Here is a 10,091-nt window from a genome sequence, read left to right as displayed (position 1 = left end):
AATTGCATAACATAAAGTAGTTCACCTTAACCATTTCCTATGAAGTGGAAGGTATTACACAGAGTTCTTCCTCTTAACCTGCAGGATCTAGTTTAATGTGCCACGGAATTCATTTTGTAATTGTTCAAAAAGTCAAATTAAAGCGGCAGTGTCATTCCATTTCATTCGGCTCCAAACCCTGCTCTTGACCAAGTAGAATAAAAAAATGAAAAATAAAATCATATATACTTTATAGTGCAGTTTTCGGATATCACATATTTGATGGTCCACCTTTATGGCAATATTGTAACCAATGAGGTTAATCCGAGGCACAATTATCGCTAATTGAAATCTTCATGTGCCTCCTCCGTGAGAGGTCCAGAGGGCAGCAAAATGAAAAAGGGCCTTTTCTGTGGTGGCTTCCCCACATGTGGAATGCTCTCCCCTTCGTTACATGTCTTTAGGCGCCAGGCAAATTCCTCTTCTCCAATAATTCCTCTTCTCCAAGGCCTTTAGCCAAATAGACAATCTGTGGCCTTTTAAACTGGGGGCAGGGGGCAGGTATTGGTTGGTTTGTTACTATGTTTTGTATTTTTGTGTTTTTCACACTGTGATCCACACTGTGCTCCTCAGATGAATGGCACTATAGAAATGTAATAAATAATATTTTGTGCTTCTTGGGTGGTTTCACTGGGGACACATAGTTTCAAATTAATTTAAGTTCCAAAGGATTTCTCTCCTCCACCACCTTCAAGTTCAAAGCCCAGTCAAAGACGGCCTTTTAAACCAGAACAGGAGGTAATAATCATTTAAGTATCCCCCATCTTCCTCTAAGCTTCTCAATCATATGTAATGCTTCAGCAGCATTTTTCTCAGTTCCATCACAAAAATCAATCACACCTCAAGCGTCCAAGATTCTTTTCTAAAGTACCCTACTTAAGAATTTTCAGCTGTGTTGAAGAATTACCGTACTACTCTTCAAAAAACAACAACCTCTATTTAAGAAGGGGCTTAGGGAATGCAGGTATCCCTGTTCGTGGAATGGGGGGAAATTTACCCCATGATTTATTGCCCCTCTGTACTGAAAGGCAAATGTTGTGTGTGTGTATATTGTGTACACTCATTAAAATGTTCAACCCATTCAGAAGCGCAGGCGGTGTCTACCTTTTTGGGTAGATGGGTGTCAGAAACCTGGGCAGGCAACACAGTATTGCAACTGTACAACAAGATGCTCTGTTTACCTTATCACCACGCAGCTACTACAGCTAGGAAGAAGACGGGACTTTTCCTTTCCTTAGCAGAAATTACACAAGCCTCGAGCTCAGCCATCATTTAGCTGTTGCTGTTAGGAAGGCGATGGACCCTCGCTTTCCCCCATTTGTGCTTTGAGGCCCCCAAGCCCTTCCCCTGTAAATAACTTCACACTGACACGTAATTTTAGTTTCAGTTATTGGGTAAAATTTAGGACACAACTTTATTGATTGCAGCACAGTGAGCAGTACAGTGGTACCTCTGGTTGCGAAAGGGATTCGTTCTGGAGCCCGGTTTGAAACATGAGCAGAATGCAACCTGCATCTGCGCGTGTGCGGGTCACGATTCGCCACTTCTGCGCATGCACATGACATCATTTTGAGCATCTGCGCAAAACCCGGAAGTAACCTTTTCCAGTACTTCCGGGTCGCCGCAGGACGCAACCTGAAAACGCTCAACCTGAAGCAAATGCAACATGAGGTATGACAGTATTGGCTTAGGCATTGGCAACAGATTATAACTAACTCCTGCCTCTCTGGCTGGTAATGTGAAAGGGTAAATACCAAATGAGGGAGCAACATAGATGAAGACCGACCGAAGCTCACCCCGGGGTTCCTGTGGTCCTGGCATGGCCCTAGCCCCTCAAGTGAACTTTGGACGAGATCCAGGAACCCCAGATTCCTTTACAGGAATACCCTATTTCTGGAGGGGCAGGTGATGGCCGCACCTCCCCCTCCCCATGTCAATAAGCCAATGCCTAACCACCAAACCTTACAAAGTTGTGACGATTGCTAAGAAGTAGGCGAAAAACCAAGTGGCCAAAGCCAATTTGCCAAATGGAAAAAAAATCATACCCGGCTCCTGTTCCAAAAACAGGCGGCCCAATATCCAAACCAAGGCCAAAACAGCATCTACTACAAATAGGGAGGGAGGGAGGGTGTTCAGCAGTGCAAAGCAAGTGCCCCCAGTCACGTCACACCACTGCTTTTATAGGCCCCAAGAGTCACGCTGATTGGCTCAAACAGCCTGGCGTGACTGTGGGGCTCAAGTGCTGAGGCCTGGGCCACGCCCAGCAACAACTCGCCCCACAGGGGTGCGTTAGGGGCCCGGGCGCAAGCAGGACCCTCAATAAGGAGGATCTCATTTACTATCCACACAGTGCCAATCTGAATTTACAGAGATCATGAATGATCGTAGGATATGCATGCATTTTTCTACAGTGCTTGCTGCCATCCATTTGTATCCAAGAAAATGAGCAAAATTCCATTTAGAATTAAATGTTTTTCCTATCAGATGCGCTTGACATATTTATGTTGAAAGGTACATCCCACCATTCGGTCCCCGGCAAATTCTGCCAAGGAAGGCCAGTGTTAATTAAATAGGCAAAGCCATCTCGTAAAAGCAGCATGACATATTTAATAAATAACGAAGTGAAAAATGGAAGCACTTAACGTCATCTGGCTCACGCTGCAAAGGCTTTCTTAAATTAAAAAGTCTTTCCTGAAGCCAGTTGGTTAGATCATGGGTCTGATACCATCAAGGTTGCAGGTTCAGTCCCTGTACATCCCATAGCTGCATATTCCTGCATTGCAGGGGGTTGGACTAGATCAGGCATAGGCAAAACAGCCCTCCAGATGTTTTGGACTACAATTCCCATCACCCCTAGCTAACAGGACCAGTGGTCAGGGATGATGGGAATTGTAGTCCAAAACATTTGGAGGGCCGACATTTGCCTATGCCTGGACTAGATGATGCTCAGAGTCCCTTCCAACTGTATAATTCTATTATTCTAAAGGCAGAGAGAGAGAGAGAAGGCAACAGGTGAATCTCCCTAGGGTAGGCATTCAAATGTTTTTCTTGCTCACTCATAACACTTGAACTTCAATGAAGCTGAATGTTGGAAGAGTCGGGTCAGATAAAAGAAAGTATTTCTTCATGCAGTTAGTAGTATTTGTTTTATTGTGAAACCTTTAAGATAATATTTTAGTTTTCTGTTATGTTGCTTTGACTGTATACTCTGTATTTGACTTTATTGAGATTGTTTTGTTCATATTTTATTGATTTAATATGCTGTAAACCGCTTTGAGATTTTTCTTAAAAATATAAAGCGGTATAGAAATTTTAAAAATACTACTGTTTCCACTTGTTGACTTCTGCTAATAAAAGGAGCCTCCGCAGAGCTAGTCGGCAGCTTGCTTGGCGCATGCTTGCCAGTGTACAGCTCACCTGAATTCAACCTCCCGTCGTCTCCATTATTCCTACAGCCAGATGGATTCCGAGTGCCTGATGCATAATCCTGTGTGTGAGGTTGATGACCAAATTGCACAAGACCATGGGTAGGCAACCTAAGGCCCAGGGGCTGGATGTGGCCCAATCACCTTCTGGGAACAGGGTGTTTTTACATGAGTAGAACGTTCCCTTTTATTTAAAATGCATCTCTGGTTTATGTGTGGGGCATAGGAATTCATTCATTTTTTATTTTATTTTATTCAAAATATAGTCCGGCCCCCCACAAGGTCTGAGGGACAGTGGACCAGCCCCATGCTGAAAAGGTTTGTTGACCCTTGCATAAGACTCACCAAGCAGATGAAAAGCTGTTGGAGAGGTGGAGAGATTTTATACGTGGCTGCTCCGATTCCTGCCTACAAACCCTCCATGTGCCATCCAGGAACATGTACATTGACATGAGAATTACTCCTCACTAGAGTACAAGTGCAAGTTGTTTCATTACAGTCAATAACCAATACAGTGGTTCGTTCCGGAGGTCTGTTCTTAACCTGAAACTGTTCTTAACCTGAAGCACCACTTTAGCTAATGGGGCCTCATGCTGCTGCCGCGCCGCCGGAGCATGATTTCTGTTCTCATCCTGAAGCAAAGTTCTTAACCTGAAGCACTATTTCTGGGTTAGTGGAGACTGTAACCTGAAGCGTATGTAACCTGAAGCGTATGTAACCCTAGGTACCACTGTATAAGGAGAAAAAGCACCAATTACAAAATTTAAAAAGTCAAGACGAGATGAAATGATGTAAGGATGTAAGGAGCATAAGAAGGCAGCAATTTCCATCCCATCCTGAGTTTATCACAAGCAGCAATTTATCCTATCTGATACAGTTCAGCTCCCACGAAAATCCTATGCCATTCATTTCACTATCAGCTATGCCAGAAAGTGTATAATTAATTTATATGTAAGGGAAACATCAAAAACAATGCAGAAAACAACATAATTATTCACGTTAACATTTGCAGACTAAAACAACGGTAGTGAATATCCACTAGCATGGTTTTTGTTCCTGACAAGCATGCAGATTGTGGGAATTTCCACTTCTTACTCCATATCCAACAGAATTCTCCATCGTTCCTATTCCTAACCCAATAAACACCCCATACTCTTTCCATTTTATATATACTGCTTGATTGCAATTTTAAAAAAGAAAACTCTGTGTGGTTTAGCTTTCCATATTGCTGGATAAAACACAGATATATCTGCGGAACTAAAACCAGAAGAGGCTGACCTGTTTTGCAGCTACTTATTTATGAAGCAGACCTAATGAAATCAATAGCACCATATTGCCTCTGAGACTTTATCGTTATTCTATTAAGTCATCCTTGATTAGCATTACTAGTGATCTAGTTCACATTGACACCTCTCTAGGTGGAGAATTGAACGTTTATGTCAATTGATTAAAACGAAACCCTTTGCCATCAAAAGCTTATCCAGTATTTTTTATGTTATTTAGTTAGACACAAATAAGCAACGAAGTTGCTTTTTTTAAAGCGCATAGATTTTAAAACTGTATCTCCTCTACAATCCAATACAAAGTTGATGGCCTAAAACATACTTCACCCCATGCTGGATTACAGCTAAAATCTATACAATAATAAAACTGAACCACTTAAGCATTTTATCCAAAGCACAAGCATTTTTTAAACAATCACCTAGATAATGACCTTTGTAAGATGGTTTCACAGACCTCCTCACAAATCTCCTCAAACATATAGTTTATTAATAATAAAAAAGCTCAAAGTGATGCAATTTCTAAAATTACAGTATACCCTTCAGAGATGGATTGCAATACACTATTTCTGCAAATGCTAGTCATTTCCACCATAATGTGTTTCCATGTAATGTGCAAATGTTGCACATTGTGAGAGACAAAGCACTTCTTAAAACCACTGCAATTACAAGAATTGGGCTTTTCACATTGTTTTTTCCCCCTTGTAATGTTCAGGACTACCTATGTGTACAGAGTCCTATGTGCAGAAGAATAAGTAAATCCCATTAGTGACGTAGGTGCACCAATTAACATAAACCACTAGAGATGGGGTGGGGAACCTCAGGTCTGTAAGCAGACCTTGCAGATTGGAATCATCACTTACAGTTTTTTGGAGTTCAAAGGTTTTATGCAGGAACAATGTACAGGATGAGTAGAGATGAGAGAGAGAGAGAGAGAGAGAGAGTATCAGACATCTTGTCTGGAGAGAACAGCAAGCAACATGGCTCAGCCTTTAGGGTGGAATTAACTTAGACAAACAGGTTACAGGCAAGTGCTGGCTGCAAACAGGACCCTGGTGTGATTTAAAGTAACACATGCATTAGCTAGAAGCTCTAGAGAAGGAAATGGAGTAGCTTTTCTCCAACAAGGCCCAGGGGCCAAATGCAGCCCTCTTTATTTAGTCATGCCACATGCCTCACCAATCTTGCTATATGTCCTTTTGCCCGGTTAGAATGTGCTCTTGTCTATTTGGAGGAAGGAGGTTGTGTGTGTAGAAACCTCTGACTTGTGTGTGGCTGGAATGTCGTCTATTGTACAAGTGTAAGAATTGCTTCCTCTGCTCCATTTCCTTTTGTCTTCTGGTCCCACCAACCACTAGTATGTGGCCCCTGAGGCTTAAGAGTGTTCCCCAACTCCGTGCAATAGCCTCTGTTTCCCCAGCTTTCTCTCCTGGTATGAATAGCCCGAGACCCAGATGATCACACAGAGAATCTGGATGCCTTACTGAAAGGTCCACCCGACCGTTCAGCTTTCAAAACACAACAGTGGGAAATCTGTCAGACATCTGCTGTTGATTAACTAGCTTTTTTGGTGTTTATTCTTACATATGTTAACTATAATGCGCCAGTTGTGTGAAAAGTTCAGATGAATAATAGACTTTATTTGTCACATTAGAGAGATCCCAAACTCCTCGCCCCCAACCTCCAGACCCAAAAATAAACTTTCAGTTGAGATGTGTTCTTCATAAATTGTGCATGCAAAACTTACTGTGCTGCCTGCCCACCTGCATGCAGAGGAGTCCGGCCACCCAATGCAGCCCTTGGCTGGCAAATCCACCCCCCCCCCCAACACGGACCAGGCAGCCATTCAGTGAGGGGGCCAGGGATACAATAGTGAGGCCAGGCCAGGCCAGGCTCCAGGGCCCAGAGAACCCTGGAAGCAGGCAGGGCTGGACGGGGATCCCTGGGGGGCTGGTTTGCATCCCCTAGAAATTGTGCACCAGGGGCTATGCCCCCTGCCTCCCATGCTATGCCCCTGCTTTAAGAGGCATGAAAAGTGACTCAATTAATGGAGAGGTGAAGTCTATCACATGTGCAATAGGTTGCCAGACTTCCACTGAACTCTCACAGCCCAGTCTAGGCGACTCTCAGGAGTGTCACGGTTCGGTCTACGGGCGATTGAAGTCCCGGCTGAGGACGTTGGAACCGGGGGCAAGATGGCTGGGTGGGAGCAGGAACGAGAGTCCAGAAGTCAGGAGTTCAAGAGTCAGAGGGTCAGAGAGCCGGGAGTCAAGAAGCCAGGAGTCACAAAGTCAAGGGTCTAGGAATCAAGAAGCAGGGAGTCAAGAAGCCGAGGTTTAAGGATCAGGAAGCAAGAAGCCAAATGCAGCAAGGCAGGAAGCGTGTTGCTGTGTCAAAGAGCCAAAGGGAAATGCTGACCTTATATCCCTCTTGCCACCAGGTGCAGTGAGTTACCAAGCAGCCTCACCTGTGCGCCCTTGCCTCTTCAGAACAAACTGAGGAAGGCCCCAGTCCTGCGAAGCCCTACCAGTCACAGGGCCTGGCTCCTGCACGCACTCCTGACAAGGAGTGCCATTCTACAGAGCAACAGAAGCAGCCAATTGGAAGTAAAAATGAGAAAAGAGAAACCATCGACAGCAACCAAACCAAACCAACAAAACCCATGTGTTTGGAAGCACCTTTGAAGTATACTCGGAGTTGAGAGTGGATTTCATGCTCTTTATTCAGCTCATAGTGGTGAGGAGGAATGGAAGTTCCCCCAGAATGTCTGTTTTATATACATTATTTACACAATGGGCCCCACGTGATTGGCTAATTCCGGGATTCACCTGTAGGCCAATCAGGTTGCGGATTCACTTCCACCTGGAGCTAGATTGGTTGGCTTCTGTGAACCAATCAGACTGCTGCATTCTGGACCCTATTGTTCTAGGACCAATCAGACTGCTGCCTTTTGGATCGTATTCAACTCAGTACATAACAACCGTGCATGTGTTCACATGGGTCTTTTTGTTTCCCAGCTTTTTATATGTGCAATATGTAGGGGGGAAAGGTAAAGGGACCCCTGACTGTTAAGTCCAGTCATGGACAACTCTGGGGTAGCGGCGCTCATCTCGCTTTACTGGCCGAGGGAGCCGGTGTACAGCTTCCGGGTCATGTGGCCAGCATGACTAAGCCACTTCTGGTGAAACCAGAGCAGCGCATGGAAACACCGTTTACCTTCCCGCTGGAGCAGTACCTATTTATCTACTTGCACTTTGACGTGTTTTCAAACTGCTTGGTTGGCAGGAGCAGGGACCGAGCAACGGGAGCTCACCCTGTTGCAGGGATTCGAGACCTAATAAAGGAATAGCCGCCGCCTCTTGCCTGGTATATGAATCCTGGGTCTTTTGAAAGATGGAGCATAATAGGAAACAAGGGAGGAGACCAAGCCAGGGACAAAAGGATGGAATGCATTAAAATGAATAGATGTGTACAAAATCGATGTGGACCGTGACAAGGGGTCAGCGCATAAACTTAAGAAAAGAGGCTGATGGGAGATAAGCTTAGCAGAGCCTGAACTGACTGAAGTCCAACAATTGGAGGGGGAGGCTTGCAATTGTCTAAACTAGAGGTGACACAAACCAGAAACTTCACAAAGTAGACAAGTGCCATGCCTCCCTCTTACAGTTGATTAATAAAGCGATAATCCCAGAGTAATGACATGCTTTAACTTCAGCGACTTTCACTAGAGAATCCTCATGCACAGAACATCCTTCTCCTCTGATATGGCTGTGGGAACTTTCCTTTGTGCTTTGGTCTGACTTCTGCCTTAAAAAACGATGCAGCAAGGCAAAATGAATCAAACCTCCTGGTTGGCTAATGGCAAGCGAGAACACAAGTTTCAAATATTTATCACCTTGCCAAAACTATTTCCCCCCTTTCCTTAACACAAATTAATGCAGGCCCCAGGGGTTGCCTGAAAAGATACAGTGATCCCACAAAACAGACACATGTAGATCTGCTGTTTTAAGTTAACCCTAAAAACTCAGCCAAATATTCCTCTTCCGATTTTGCCTGCCTGCCCTCCTCCCTTCCCCTCACTCTATCTTGTTCACAATGCTCCTAAATAAATCCATGTTAAAAATGGCCAAAGTTTTAAGTTAATGAATTTCCTGTTCTTTATTGTTGTTGTTTCCTTATTACAGTGGTACCTCTGGTTGTGAACGGGATCCGTTCCGGAACCCCATTCGCACCCTGAGCAGAACACAACCCACATCTGCACGTGCGTGGGTCGCGATTCATCACTTCTGCGCATGCGCGTGACGTCATTTGGAGCATCTGTGCATGCGTGAGCAGCGAAACCCGGAAGTAACCCATCCCATTACTTCCAGGTCACCGTGGGATGCAACCTGAAAACGCTCAACTTGAAGCATCTTTAACCCAAGGTATGACTGTACTTTACTGTTGGGTGTCATCCATATGACTCCCTTGGGCATCATAGAAGCATGGCGCCCTCTTCCTCCTCCTTCTTAAAACTGATTCTAGAAGAGTGAGAGAGGATCCAAGAAGAGAAGAGCTCTTGAAGTGTCTTTGATAGTCCACTCATCGAAGTACCTTACCTTACCTTACCTTACCTAGTAGACTCATCATCGCCCATTCAAGGAAGAACATCACCCAGCTAGAGATTAAGGTGCACCATAAACACACCTGGATGCGGTATGAAAGGGATCAAAATAAGACATATTTACTGGATTATAAATAATCGGTCTCGGGTTAAAATAAAGCATGGGCCCCATCAATTTACAGAGTCGCAAAACAATGCAGCACAACTCCCTCATGCGCTAGGCTCATGGCCAGGAGCTGTTTCGCAACCGAGCCAGTATATATTTGACATTTTTTAATGTGTCAGACTTTTTATTTTTGTTGTCTGCTGTTCAGCCTTTTATAAATCAGTGAGCTTATTGCTTTCCCATTCAAATGCACATTTTCCTTCAGCACAGCATCTTTCTACAAAAGGTAGCAATTCAGATACAGCAGATCAATGCAATGAGATGCAGCAAGCCTAGCATAAAAGAACACAATTTTCAGGGCCATTAAGTACCTGATTTCTAACAGAGAAAGTCCAGTTTGCTGCATGGACAAATTACTGTTCCAAGCTTTTAAATGCTGCCAACTTGTTTTGAGGTGCATATACATTCTCCCCCTCCTAGCTTGATAGGAAATGTAGTTTCTCTTTAAATGCACAAGCTGTTTGCAGGCTTTAGAAGGGAGGTAGGAGAAACTGAGATTAACAGCAGCTGGACAAATGCTAACCCGATGCAGTCTCAACGGTAAAAGACAACTGAGGTGTTTTGGTTTAAGGCATGCA

General features: G+C 44.2%; 1 non-coding gene across 1 annotated transcript; it reads left to right on the top strand.

Annotated features, from left to right (window-relative positions):
- The first annotated feature begins 268 nt into the window (after positions 1-268).
- On the top strand, positions 269-413 carry LOC144324998 (U4 spliceosomal RNA). The gene has a single exon (XR_013390299.1). It is a non-coding gene; the product is annotated as a U4 spliceosomal RNA (small nuclear RNA).
- The last annotated feature ends 9,678 nt before the right edge of the window (positions 414-10,091 follow it).

Source organism: Podarcis muralis, chromosome 12 (genome assembly GCF_964188315.1).
Source record: "Podarcis muralis chromosome 12, rPodMur119.hap1.1, whole genome shotgun sequence".
Taxonomy (NCBI): Eukaryota; Metazoa; Chordata; class Lepidosauria; order Squamata; family Lacertidae; genus Podarcis; species Podarcis muralis.
This window is presented reverse-complemented; position numbering and strand designations above follow the sequence as displayed.